General features: G+C 43.1%; 1 protein-coding gene across 1 annotated transcript in view; it reads left to right on the top strand.

Moving 5' to 3' along the window:
• POLA1 (DNA polymerase alpha 1, catalytic subunit) overlaps positions 1 to 15,337 on the top strand; it is a 2,011,520-nt gene that overhangs the window by 977,288 nt on the left and 1,018,895 nt on the right. The window lies entirely within an intron of this gene.

The following is a 15,337-nucleotide window of genomic DNA, read 5'->3' on the forward strand; positions in this document are numbered from 1 at the left end:
TCTTGGGGCTTCGTCGGACTGTCAACCTGCCTTCTCCGCTGCTTCCAGTGGGCCTTGCACTCGATTCTACGTCTTCTCCCTGTGGGGGGAATGGTCCCTGACTTCTGGACCGTTTTGCGGGCACAGTTTGTCCCTGCAGGGCGTATTCTTTCTGGGTGACCTTAAGTTCCCCTTTTCGGCTCCCGCCTGCTTCTTGCTGCCAGCGCCATCCTGTCTGGTATTGCCTTTGCTCTGCCTCTTCTCCTTGGAGTTTCTAGGTTGCTCTTCTGCTTCGGCGCCATCCTGTCTGGGATTGCCTTTGCTCTGCCTCTTCTCCTTGGAGTCTCTAGGTTGCTCTTCTCCTTCGGTGCTCCTTTCCTTGCCTTGGCCTTGGGCAGAGGTTTTGTTGCCTCATGTGGGCGTGGGGTGTTTGGCCGCTTTGCGCCTTGCCTTGTTTCCTCTGCTGAGTGAGTAGAGGCTATCTTCTCTTAATTTCCCGAACCCCCACTCCCCCTCCTGGGGGTTGGTTGCCTCCTGCTGGTTGGGGTTTCCCTTTGCCTGGGAGACGGGCTCCTCGTCCTGTTTTTGGACTCTGTTCTGCCCAGGTGGGTGGGGTCCTCTCGCAGACCCTCCTTCCCCTTCGGTATGGCTAGGGTATCTGTTCTACGTGAAGGAATCTGCGGCTAGTAGTCTCTATCAATTGTACTAGTTACTTACCTTCAGTAACCATGTATCTGCTAGAGACGATTCTAGCCGCAGATTCCTTCACGGCTCTCCCTTCCTCCTCATTCTGCGAAGGCTTGTGATTTGGTCTTTTGCACTCGCTTCCCTGTGGGTGGCTCTGTCTTCTATGAGTACATTGTTTCCCTCTTTCTGTTGGGCTGTCCCCTTTTTCCTCCCCGTTGTCACATGGGATGATAGTTTCGTTGATACGTCTGGCTCTTTGTGATACTTGAGGTTGGGGTCTTTTGGCTGGTCCTCTGCCCTTGTTCCTGATGGGGGTTGTCACACTCCGTGATGAGGATGTCTTGGAGTTTTGTCGTTCCCTGTGTGTCCCCGACTGGTTCCCCTTCCTTGTCTTTGGTTGGGGTTGTAGTCCTGTTGCATGTTATCGTGATTTTTACTGATGTCCCTTGTCTCCGGGGGTGGGGGGCTGTCTCTGTTGATGGTGTTCCTCACCATTCCTTTTTCTGCTCTTTCGCACACCGTTCCTATACTCACAGTTTTGTCTGCTGGATCCGCGTTGTGGCGTGGAAAAGTTCTCCGAAGAAAACTGACGTAGGCGCGCTTGGGTGGGACTTATGTGACCTCGCTGACGTCACGTGCGCGTGATGCCAGCGCACAGGGATGCTGGGCAAATTTTTTTTCGGATCCAGTCTCCCGCTTCGGGATAATTCTACGTGAAGGAATCTGCGGCTAAAATAGTGTCTACCAGATACATCGTTACCGAAGGTAAGTAACTCGTACTTTACCATCTCCGGCTGGATTTCTTCCTTTAACCTAAAGAGGCCCTTGTGACTGCGATCTCCGCTCTCCACAGGACACGCTTCATTTTGTTTTATTGTGACTGTAAGCTGTTTTCAATGCCAATAAAGCGATCTCTCCGGTCTTTAGTAAAGAGTCTGAAGTTTAGGCAGGCAGTTTAGGCAGGCTAAAGTGGCACTTTTGCACTTGCAGCTGTTGCCATACTCCGGTACCCTTCACACAGTGATAGGTTTTTTGCAGGCAGCTCATAGATCTGGGCTCAAGAATTGATTGATTTCTCATTGTTTTGTATTTATCAAGTTATTGCTGGTGCAATGGGGTGTATAGCCTTGGATCTTTGAGTTTTTAGTAGCTTGTTTTGTTTTAATAATGCTGCGCGGTTTTATTTGTGCGCAAAGATTTTTATAATGTATGATTATATAATTGTATCTTTTATGGATGTGTTTTCATCCGAATAAAGAGATATTATTACCTGATTATGATTTCCTTGGGAGCGTAAGATTAGTCCACAGTCCCCTCTACCACTAACAGCGGCAGATGCATATACATCTACTACCAGTACTAGCAGGGGGGAAAGGGAAAGGGAAAGTGGATAACAGACACCTCAACGTCTGGTGTTTCTACCTTGCGCCTGGACAACTTTTTCTGCTGCCTGTTTCTGCAGGAATGCCTACATAGATTACTCACAATAGTTATTAGGGACACACTAACTTCTTACTCACATGAACAATTATGTGACTTATACTTTGTCCCACTAATTACCTGATCTCTATTACGGGTTAGTGTCTCTCTATTGTTTTTGACTAAGCATCTAGATTGAAATGATGCTGAGTAGTGTAGATAGTCTCCTAATAATTAATTCGTTTTGCAGTTGATGCTATATTTATTTATTTATATATATATATATATATATATATATATATATATATATATTATATTCATATATTCTTCAGTTGAATAGAGCCTTAACTTTTTATTTTTGATTAGTTACTTGCTGCTGTTAGTGAACTTTCTTGGTATCTTCCTGAAGAAAATATTATTTTGTAATGTGTAGTCTTTGTATTCCTAAGAGTTATTCCAATTATCTTGCTATGGAATGTTTTCTTATTTTTAACATGAATTTGCACACACTCTCACAAAGGTTACTTTACTATTTGAAAACCTGCAGGAGCGGAGACCCTAATCTCCCTGAAGGCTCTCACTCAAATTTCTCATAGACAGTTTGGAGATGTATACTCTGTAGCAGTGCTCAGATGCTACTCACTGACTCAGTTCCAAGATTTACACTGCTCTCCCAGGTTCAGGTAACGCTTGCGCAATAAGAACAACCACACCAAATATTTGCACTTAGCATAAAAGGTCACTTTATTAGGCCAGGCAACATAAATTAGAATCTTGCTACAATAAACATTCTTGGAACAGAAACCCTATTGTCATGGCTTTTTGCTATCCAACCGAATATTCCCCACAAGACTTCTCATCAAAAATACCCCCATGAAATGCACAATCCCAATCAACCTTTCCAACGCCCCTCCCCAGAGGGAAGGATAAGCCCGCTCCAGACCATCCAACCCCCAAGAAAAAACGCCCCCAAAGAAAAATCAGCGAACCAGGAAAATGCTACCTGACCTAACGTGACATATATATATATATATATATATTTTTTTTTTTTATTGTATTCTTATAGGGTGGGTGGGTCACAAAAACAACAGCCTCCCAATCTCCTCACAGAAAAAACTTTTTCATAATTTCAGTGTAATTCGGAGTGACATATCAACGACTATGTGTGACACTTTCTCGCGAGCAAATTCAAGCAGTAAATACGAGGGAAACCTAGATATCAGAAGTTACACCCATTTGAGCATAGCTGCTAATGTTTTAGATTGCTTATGTGTGACATTTTTATAGATTGTGGATTTACGAAAGACATTTAAAGAACTAATTGTGTGACAGAGTGACACTATCTTGCAGCCAAAATCATGCATGAAAACAGACATTTCAGAAATCACACTCATTTGAAAAATAAGAAAGTCGAACTCTGCAGCAGGCGCTTTTAAAGCTATTATTTAATTTCTTAATGATCAGCACCCTCCACACCAACCTCAGCTTCAGGTGCGGCTGAACCACATGTAACAAAGGGATCTCTGTGACAAAAGCAGCAACTCACTGAGCTATCTGCATACAATACAGTTCAATGCAATACAATATGCAGGTAGACCTTCTTTGCATTGGGCATATTAACCCTCTGCGCTACTTAATGGTGAGAGTGAAAACTGCCACTAGACAAAACTCTAATATCTCTCCAGCAGGAACATTAATCGCCCGACTTATCTCTGACTTAGCAAGTCTCACTGTGCTGGGAAAAGAAAGGCTTCTGTGTACCTACTGCCACTGTCACGCATGAATATTAAAGCCTTTGCACTAATAAATCAGCAAAACTGCTAGTTTAGTTGGAAAAAACTTGGAGATGGTCCTGCATTTACAGCACAGACAGACAACTTTAGTGTGACCATTCTCTTTTTTTTTTTTTTAAACAAATCTTTATTAATTTTTCGACTTATTTTATTTACCCAACCCCCCCTACTACCACCACCCACCAGCTTACAGGCATTACAATTTATTTGTATATATACATTTAACAGAAAGAATTATAACAAAACCACTTTTAAATTTAGACATTTTTAGCAAGATACTTATTTTTTATTTTTTTTGGTTATATCTTCTATCCATACTCTGAGTGGATCTCAGATAGCTAGGCCTTTCTTTTTCTCATTCAAGCCTTTACATCTGTATATGGCTGTTTCAAAAATATAAGTTGCAAGTAAGCGTGCTCGCCATTGTTGAAATGAAGGTGGATGTAGATCCAACCAGGCCGACGCTAAACAAATTCTAAAAATTGCCATAGCAACAAATATTAATCCCCTTATTTGAATTGGTCGAGGATCCCCTTCTACCCCCAAAGCTATTTCAGCTGTTGTTATTACAATATCGGTTTTGAGGATTTTGGAAAGAAAGATAGAAATATCCCATCTAATGGTATAGAGTTCCTTACAAGTAGCAAACATATGCATTAAATCCACTTAGGGAAGTGCGCATCTTGGACATCTCGTCCTCTTGCCATTGCTCCATTTTGCTATCTTTTTAGGAGTGTAGTATAACTGAAAAAAGGTCTTGTAAAATTGTGCTTGTAGTTTGGTTGATATTAAGATTGATTGCGAGAGATTGAATGCAATTTGAGTGGATGTTTCGGGAAATTTCTAATTTATCCTGGCATATCTGAAAGTGTTTGTCAAGGTCATCAGGTAAATTAAATTATTGTAGATTTCACCAATTTTAATTATTTTATCCTTTCTAATCATATCTATTATCTGTATTTTCTGAAAGGCTCCATTACCACCCCCTTTTTTCAATATAAAGTCTCTTACTTGCAGATACTTGTAAAAATCACGATGTTCTAGTGCAAATTTGTTTTTCAGTGATTCGAATGTATTAAACCCAGTTTGATTGAAAAATACACCAAGTTTTGTGATTCCTGACATATCCCACCGTTTCATACATGAATCTGAAAAAATTGCTGGGAGATTTTGATTGCAATGGATAGTCGTGTAGTATGAAAATCTACCAATCCCCCGTAATTTACGTACATTACCCCAGACGTTATAGATTCCTTTAAGGGTTTTAAACCGGACCTTTTTGAAATGACAATCATAGGTCAAGCGCCAAAGATGATCTCCCGTTGCTGCCCCAAGAATAAGGTCTTGTGGGGTTGGAACCCTTCCTGCTGGATTTAAAGTGGGATTTGAAGTTAGAAGCTTTCTACTATAATTAAGTGTACTAGCCCACCAATAAGCTTTAGAATTGGGTAGGGCAAGTCCACCTCTGTCTTTGGGTAGATTGATAAACTTCATGGCTCTACGCGATCTACTGTACCCCCAGATAAAACGAGAGAAGATACGATCCTGTTCTGTAAAGATATGTTGATCAAAAATTAAACAGATACTTCTAAAAAGATAAAAGAATTTAGGAAAAAATAAAAAATTTATTAAATTGCTACTACCAAAAATTGTTAAATGTAAATTATGTAATCTCTTCAGTGATAAGTCCGTTTGTTTCAAGAGTGGATTCATGTTTAACCTGACTAGATTGTTCAGATTAGAAGTGATATTTATCCCTAGATAGGTCGCGTTTTCAACAATCCTTTTAACAGCACAGCTAATTTGGTTATTAATGACAATTTGAGTTTTATTTTGGTTTAGTTCATAGCCTGAAACTACGCCAAAGTGATTAGCCTCTGTTTCAATTAATTTTATAGCATCACTAGGGTTGGTTATGGTTAAGGCAATGTCATCAGCGTAGGCTAATATTTTAGTGTCTCCATTAGGGGTCCTCACTGGTATTATTGCTAGATTTGATTCTAACCTCCGAATGAAAGGATCTATAAAAATAGCAAAAAGCAATGGGGAGCAGGGACAACCCTGCCTCGTTCCTCTCGTCACTTTAAAGTTTTCGGATATATCCCCATTTATCACAACTGCTGCTTCTGGGTTAAGATGCATCATACGAGTTGCTTTGATGAAATTTTCCCCTATTCCACTCTTTGACATGGCTGTCCATAGATATTGCCAGGAGACCCTACCGAACGCTTTTTCGGCATCTAGTAATATCAGTGCCATAGGGTCTCCTGCCACCTCGGTCACGTCAAAGAGTGTAATGGCTCTCTGTGATCGATGGTAGATCTGCCGGGAACAAATCCATGTTGCCGGACCGATATAATTTTGTGTATGAGTGGGGCAATCCGACTGGCAAGTATTTTGGAATACATTTTGGAATCGTTATTGATTAGGGTGATTGGGCGATAAGCCCCTAACTCAGTTGGATCTTTGTTTTTCTTAGTAAATGCAATTATTTTTGCTGGTGCCCTAGATCCTGGTGGTTGTCCACCATTGAAGACCTGGATCATCAACATTATAAGTATCTCTTTTAATTGTTTACTGAATCTTGCATAAAATTCAGAGGGAATTCCATCGAGCCCACTTGCTTTACCCGAGGGAAGACTGTTAATTGATAGTAATATTTCGCTCCATTGCGGCGCCTCAGCCAAGCTATCTGTCAGTTTGGGAAAGCTGAGTCCATGTAACCGTCTCCAAATAGTCATCAATTTGAGATTGGTTTTTATAAGTCTCTGTATAAAGTTCCGAATAATATCTTTTAAAGCAATCTCTAATTTCTTTGGGATCTTGGGTGAGGCCTTTAATGGAGTCTTTAATTTCTTTAATTGTACTATCCGTATATTCCTGTCTAGCACAAATTGCAAGATGATGGCTGATACTTTCCCCCAGCTCGTAGTTTTTTTCTTTATTTTGGGTGGATTTACTGATTGCTTTTTTTGAAAATGCTTCTACAATTAGATTTTTTGTAATGGCAACGTCTTTAATTGCCTCTTCAGTATTGATATTTCCCTGGATTGCCATTAGAAGCTCTTCCTCTTTTTTAGTTAGTTCATTTTGTAGGTTTTTTAGTTTTAATTTTTCCACTTGATTGTTTTTAATTGAGAATCAGGGTTTCTCCTCTGATTCCCGCCTTAAGGGTATCCCAGACAATTTCCAGCGGGGCACTGCCAAGGTTATTTTCTAGAAATTCGGGGATCCAGTTCTCTATAACCTTACAATATTCTTCATTCAGCAGAAGAGCCCTTTCAAACGTCCACCTATTATGTTTAGATTCTATTTTACCAGTTTCAAGACATATAGTTAGAGGATTATGATCGGACAATACTTTGGGTAGTCGATCTATGGAGCTATGTGTGGCTATATTGTGTGATGCAAATATATAATCCAGCCTTGCGAACTTTAAATGTGGGTTTGAAAAAAAAGTGTATCCTGGATTGTTTGGGCACTTCAATTGCCAACAGTCGGATAACCCATGTGTGTTACATAATTCTTCAAGGGCTCTGAAAACTTTCGGTTTTCGACCTTGATACTTAAATGTATTATGCCCCAGCGCCCAGTTTGAAGGAAGATTTAAGTGAAAGTCACCACATACTATCAATGGTAGTGGCCAGTGAACCAGTTCATTGGATAAAAATTCCAAAGGACCTGGGTCATCGTCAACACACCCGTATACCGAGCAGATAGTTATTTTCTTCCCCACACCATAATGGCATTCAGTGATTGCCCATCGACCAGATTATTCTGCAGCTGGTTTACCAAATTGAAGACCCCCGCTGCGAGCTAAAATTGCAACTCCCCGTGTTTTATTACTCTGAGTTGTTGCCGTAATCACCCTATATACGAGTTTTTAAGACTGCAATTTGGGACCTTTCAACATGGGTTTCCTGTAGGCAGACTATGTCTGCCCCAATTGAGTTAAGACCAACAGCTGTTCTCTGTCTTTTGTTTGGATCATTTAGGCCACATATGTTAATAGTTAAAATGTTAATTTTACTCATTTTGAAGCTTTAGGAATACCAATTTGCCTGGCCTGATCGTTACGCCTGTACGCCCTCCCCATATCGCTTCCCCCCCCCGTGCCCCTTAAAACAAGTTGAAACTGTATGTGTATACATAGAAAGAAAACCCCCTGCCCCCTTCCCCACCACCCATCCCCACCCCCCAATTCCCCTAAGATAGGCTACCTGATTCGGGTTGAACCAGGTTGTGGGCATCATTGCAGTCAGAGGGCAGCAAGCGGCGGCTGACCTGATATATATCTTTATTTCCCAATTTTCTTAACATCCCTGTGTGTTTTTTTTTTTTTGTGCTCCCTTCCCTCCTTGCCATTTATGACTTGCTTGTTTTAACCTTCCTGTTATATCTAACTAAATTCAGATAAAATAATTTTTAAAGAATTACGGTTGTTTTTTAAGTTTGTTTTTATCTAAGATTATAATTTCTTTTAGGTACGCTTCAGCTAGAATCTCACTGGTAAAGCTTCTTGTGGTGCCGTTAAAGATAATCTTTAACCGTGCAGGATTCTGTAAGTAGACAGTGGCGCCAATGCGTTCAAACAGAGTGAATAGTTGTCTCATCCTCCACCTTCTTTCGACAGTAGCATGGTCGAAATCTGGTCTGCAGAAGAACGCAAAGTCTTTAAATTCTCTTTTTTTTGTTGGTCGGGCGAGATCAAAAATAGTTTCACGTAGTACAAAATTGCCAAAGTTAACAAGGAACGCGCGGGGATGTTGTGTTGATGTCTGGGTTTGCTTAGGGAGTATCAAGGGAAAGCGATGGGCCCGATGTATTTCCTTATTAAAATCTCAATTTTGTAGTTCTGGAAATGATTCTTTCAGTAATGTGATTATAAAACCCCTTGGATAGTTTCCCTCAGCATTCTCAGGAACCCCCAGAAAACGTAAGTTGTTGCGTCGGGCTCTATTTTCTTGATCTTCAACCTTCACCATTAAGTCTTTGATTATACCATTCTGTTCTTTCCCAAGTGTTTGTAGATCACAGACATCTTTCTCTAAATTTTCCGTGCGTATTTCCGCGGAGGCCATTCTGTCCGAAATCTCTTGACAGGTTTGTCCCACCTTTTGAATTGCTCCTTGAAGTTTCTGGATAGCTACGTGATTTTTCATATTATCATGTTTGACATCTTCGTGAAAGTTCTTAATTGATTTGAGGATATCGCACAGAGAGGGTTCGGGTTGATCTCGATTATCATTAACTATCTCGGTTTGCAGGTTTTTAGATATCTTGGGTTTCCTTGAAGCCTTCCCCATGAGACTTAGGTTTACATCAGATTTTTGTGGTAAAATATTCCTGGGTTTATAATTTGTTTGTTCGGTGTTACTCCCTTGATCCGTGGTATCTTCAAACATTAGTCTATTTTGTCTCTTCTGTCTCTTTTGTCTTTCCCTTTTTTTTCCTGTTTATTCTTTGTAGGGCTACCTCTTAAGGAGGTTTTCTGTTTCTTTGCATCAAGCGCTGATGATTCACAGTCTGAAGTAATAGATTCGGAGCTTGTCTGTTCCAATTTCTGTTGCTCACTTGAGGTTGAGGTTGAGGTGCCGGTCTCATAAATTACAGAGCCTGAACTTGAGTCAGGATCGGATGCTTGTAGCACAGAATGAGCTCGGTCCTGGTCTTGGCCCCAAGCAGGGCATTGAGGATAGCTGGTGTCTTCCAAACCTTGAATGACTTTAATGTTGGAACAGTCAGAGCGGAGACTTATGCCAATACTTGGTTTTTTTAACGTTGAAATGACCGCTGTTGGTGTTGGTATTTCGATTCCTTGCACCCCTGTCTGTACAGGTGTGGTCTTATACAGTTCATTTGGTTCATTTGTTTTGTCTGCTTTGTTTGATTCCATTTGTGCAATATTCAACGCTTCTCCCGCACCTGACAGTCTCTCTGTACACACGCTAGTTAGGGGGTTAGCTTCCTGTGCCCCTAGCGTTATTTTATTAGATTTCAAGTCAGGCCCGGGTTGGCTGCAGCCCTCTACAGGGCCAGAAGAAGTTTTGGCCACAGTGTAAAAGATGTTTGATATTCGAGGTTGGGCAATGTCTGGTTGTCCACTGCTTCTTGCCGCAATCTTTAGGTTTTTTATTGTTTGGAGCCGCTTCGCTTTTTTTTTCTCCAGCAAATCAATCGTATCTCTACATGCATCACCAACCATATCCTTATCCTTATCTTTTTCCTTATCTTTATCCTTGCCTTTCGGTTTTGTTGTGACTTTGATTTTAACCTTCTCCTTTTCCCTTTATTTTTCTTTTTCTTTTTCCTTTTCATTCTCCTTTTCTTTCTCCATCTTTCCTTTCAGCCCTCTTGTTTCTGGGCGGGTATGAACACTGTGAATCTCCTGGGTAGGCTGGTCACCCGGGGCACCTTGATACCCCAATAAATCAATACCAATATCAATAGTAGTGTCGATTATCTGCCCTGGGTCACCCCTCTGCCCCCGATCCCGATCCTGCTCCATGATTTTTGGTTTGGTGTTTGAATTAGTAATCACCGTCTTAAGCGCTGCCCCTTGATCTTGCTCTTGCTTATCTTTATCCTCACTCACACCTCCAGAGAAGTTACTGGGTTGGTTGAACCTCTGCCACCTCCACTTACCGAGCAGCACAGTCCCGACAAACGGTGTGCGCCCTAGGAGGCAGGAGAAGTGAAAGACAAAACACCGCATCAACCAGCATCAGCATCAGCCGCCAATCACTTGAAGAACTCACCGCGGGATTGGAGCAGCGCAGGTCACCGTAAGATTACCGATTACCGAAGACCAGACCACCGTAGCAGAAGCTGACAGAAGCTAACAGAAGCTGACATGACCGCCAGAGCCGTCCCTATCGCTGCTGCCACGGACCGATCCAACGAGCGAGCTGCGAAACCGGTCACAACCAACCGCCCGTCTAGTCGATTTTTCCGATTATTGCTTGGTGAGAATTTTACATATTCAACCGAATAGCAAGAACAGGACTAGGGTCTCGAACAAATCGTTTAATTAACGGAGACCTTTTAATATTTTAGATATATCCATTGGGTACACGCTGGTCAGTCAGAAGGTATGTCTTCAGTTTAGATAAAATTGTTGATGTTCAGCGTTTGGTAGTGTTTACATAAAACGAACATGAGATTGAATATTTCAGGATACCTCGATTCGATGGGACTCCTATGACAGAATTGGAAGTCAGGCATTGTAAGTGCAATGTTTTCTTGGTGAGGTGTGATTCGTTTTTCACTGGGTGAGGAGGAAGCTAAGGAAAGTGGGTGATGTATTGGATTCCTGGCACTGATTTACCTAACCTTGGAATATGGACTTTTTCTTCTTGAGCACACATTTAGGCTACTGGCATTAACTACATCTGACGTATTACATGTTAGCGCTTTGGTACTTTGTTTTGCAAATTGTGCAATCTCTAATTTTTGAAAAATGTAATACCAAACAAAAAAGTTTTTGTTTTAGATATATATAACTTTGTTTGGGCATACGAATGCTTGTTATGTTTTATCAACAGGCTATTGCCCCTGACGAAGGGACTTTAATTTCCGAAATGCATTGGGCGGAAGGCAAACAAACACCGCAACTGAATGAATTGATTGTATAGCACCTGTTATGAAGTAATCATATACAGTACGAACATTTTATGTGATTGTGACGAAAACGTTGCATCAAATGTTGAAATACAAAATAAATATTTTGGATATACAATGCAGAAATAAGATTTATCTATGAACCATTGAAGTATAACACTATCGTTGTGCATGCTTGAGTCCTGGATCTTACTCCTGGCCACTCTTTTGATTTTCTACACATGCAAGGCAAGCATATGGCAAGCATAGCACACAAAAGAAGTGAATTTGATAGATCAACAAATTAAAATTTTTTGAAAACTCGGTGTGCAAAATCTCCTCTACAATAAATAGGCAGGAAACTGAAACATCTTATCTGAAAGAGACATGTTAGTGATAGATTCCTTACCTTAGAATATCCCCAGGCCTCAGACTGGATCCGTAAAGTTTTGCTAGCAGTACCCCTGCGCATCAGTAGGTGGAGTTATGCGGCTCTGCATCCGTCGTTGGCGTCGTAAGCACTGAGATGACGTCACAGAGACTACTTAGGCGCCACCCATGCACGCTGACGTCAGTTCTCTACACCACTTTCCGCGCCAGGAACGCAGAGCCATGCAAGAAACTGACCACTGGTGCCATGAAACTAGGGCCCTGAAAGGGGGATGACCTTAACCCTAGAATCAGTTCGCAGAACGGGGAGGAATCTATCACTAACTAATGTCTCTTACAGATATATCGTAACACAAGTAGTAACTTGTGCATCTGAAAGAGACTCGTTAGTGATAGATTCCTTACCTTAGAATAGATACCCCAGCAATACCAACCCCGGTGGTGGGTCTGCAAAAAGATTACACCAGAAAGTCACGGAGAACAGAACAGCCAAAGAAGCAGTCTCTCCGGACCTGACAGTAATGCTTGGTAAGCATATGCAGTGAGGCCCACGTAGCTGCCTGACAAATGTCCTGCAAGGGGACGCCACGTCCCAAGGCAGTAGTGGCTGCAGTTGCCCTGGTAGAATGGGCACGCAGCCCCACAGGAGGCTCCTTCTTAGCCAAGGAGTAACCTGCTTTGATGCACAGAACGACCCACCGAGAGATGGTCCATTTGTGCACAGCCGGACATTTTTTGGCATCCACGTAGCCAACAAAGAGCTGGTTATCCACCCGAAACTGCTGTGTACGCTTTAGATAGAATGCGAGAGCACGTTTTGGGTCCAGACGGGGAGCCTCTCCATCTCTCGCAGGATGCGGAGGCAGAAAGAAGGTAGGCAAAGGGATGGTTTGCCCGATGTGGAAGGGCGTGACCACCTTTGGCAAAAAAGGACGGGTCCTTAACACCACCTTGTCCGGATGAACAGAAAGGAAAGGAGGTTTGGAAGAAAGAGCCTGGAGCTCACTCTTCTGGCCGAGGTGATAGCAACCAGGAAAACCGTCTTAAGAGGACAGGTATGAAGGGGCTCAAAAGGAGCGCACATCAGATAGGTCAAAACGAGATTCAAGTCCCATTGAGGCATGATAAGGAATCTATCACTAACTAATGTCTCTTACAGATATATCGTTACACAAGTAGTAACTTGTGCGTCACAGCCTGGGCCAACCGGACACTGGTCTTTCCCAATAAACAACGTGACCAAGTGGGATCGGACAAGACCTCATTATGGGTGATGCCCCGAAACCGGTCCAAGGATGCTTGTTTCCGGTCCAGGGAGGACCTGGTTTGGCAGTTAGGGCTGAACTGTTCCCATGAGGCACAGGGTCAAGATCGATTTGCATATGACTGGGTCTAAACTGGGGTGGCATGGTGAGCAAAAGAACAATGGATTTATCCCAGATCTCTTGACTGAGGGATAATGTTTGATTTGCTCTGCATTCCGTCCATCTGTCTCTTTTGTGGTCTAGCACAAAGCAGCTCCCAGAAGCCTTACTGTCTTTTCACCAGAGTAAAGGCTGCAACAGTGCGCTGGTGCAAGGTGTGCCGGTCTAGGACATCTGACAGGCTACCACGTAAGCCTCCTTCCAAATCCAATCTTGGTGCCAAATAAAAGTGAAGAGTCGACATGGCACACATCCCTGTGTGCCATTCCTACAACCCACTGCCCTGGCATAGATCAGACACCCCTCCAGCTGGGTGCACTATACCAGTGGTGAGGGTGCTGGTGCATGAGCCCTGTACCCCTACAGTGCCTAAGTCCATTCTTAGACATTGTAAGTGTAGTGCTGCTTTTAAGAGTATATGGTGCTGGGAGTTTGTCATTACGAACTCCAGAGCACCATATGGCTACACTGAAAACTGAGAAGTTTGGTATCAAACTTCCCAGCACATTAAACACAAACTGATGCCAGTGTGGGATTTTATGAAAAATGCACACAGAGGTCATTTTAGGGATGCCCCCTGTAAAAGGACCTACCACTAGTGTCCAGGCTGAGTGGCTGCTTTCAGCTGCCACCACTAGACATGTTTCTGGACCCCTGGGTCGAGAGCCTGCTGCTCTCTGAGGCCTGAAACAATCCACATCCTGGGACGAGGTGCCAAGCCTCCTCACCCAGGATGGGCAGGTTTCGTGAAGGGGAAGCTTCAAAGGCTCGCCTCCTTTGTGAGCTTCTCCTGGCTGCTTGCTGCTTTCAGCAACTGGTCCCCACTGGTTCTGACCATCACTTTGGGCGGGAGAACCGGCTGGAAAAAGAAGTGAGGAAGAGCTGTGCCCACCTCTGCCAACTCCATCCCTCAGGTGGGGAAGGCGAGGTGAAGCACAACTCAGTCCCCGCCATCTTGCCGATGGGGGGGACTCAGCCGACCAGGCTTATGCCCCCCTCCCACTGTAGGATGGCATAGGGGGTGTACCCACCCCAGGAAAGGGACCTATTGGTCCAAACCTTTTTATCTGCCTGTAATGCTCCTAAATCTAGTATTTAGGGGCCACCCTGAACCTTGCTACCTCAGACCAGACGAAACTACAGGAAAAGGACCAAACAGCTGTGCTGAAGCTAACAAGAGGGAGATGCCCACTGACTTGGCCCCAGCCCTACCGGCCTGTCTCCACCTCAAACCTGGTCCTGCGAAATCCCGGTGTGTCCTGCAGCCAGCCACCTTGAAAACCCCGGAGGACCTGCCTGCCTTCAACCACAAAGACCGTGTCTCTTGTGAACACCGGATTTGTTCATCTCCAACCTCTGGCTCCGGCCGGACACCGCAAATCCGCACCACTCTGCACCCGCTGTCCACGGCCCGAGCGGGCAGACATGACTAGGTCTCCCCGGCGATCCTGACCCGGGATCCGGTGACCCCTGACCTGCCTCAAACCTCCAGCGACGCCTGCAAACTAAATCTGGAAGGTCCCCCCAACGGCAATCAGGAACTGGTAAGCAGATCCGGCACCACTGCACCCGACACCCCAGGTATACTACACTGTGTAAGAAAAGTAATCTCAAAAGTATCTTACCTGTAATTGTGCTAAAAAGCCCATTCAAAGTATATGTACTCTAATTACAAAGCATTGCATTTCTCAGAAACAATACTGTAAGTCAAAACAAAGAGCATTTACAATTGTAATCCGAACTGTACTACAACTGTATATTTACTGCAAAGTATGTCACTTACCTGTGCCAGGCTTGCTTGGTTCTAGAAAATAAAATAACTAAAAGAATATATTTGTACAAAAACAATCAGTCTGCAGTTCAGTCTTTGAGTGTGTGAATTCATTTGCTGACTTTGTGGGTACAACAAATGCTTAACACTGCCCTTTGATAAAGCCTTACTGCTCAACCACACTACCACAAATGGAGAGTGAGGTGCTATCCATCTTTACCTCTGCCTACCTTTGGTGTTCCACTGGACTCTGTACACACTATACCTTTTTTGGT

Source organism: Triturus cristatus, chromosome 8 (assembly GCF_964204655.1).
Source record: "Triturus cristatus chromosome 8, aTriCri1.1, whole genome shotgun sequence".
In the NCBI taxonomy this organism is placed as follows: domain Eukaryota; kingdom Metazoa; phylum Chordata; class Amphibia; order Caudata; family Salamandridae; genus Triturus; species Triturus cristatus.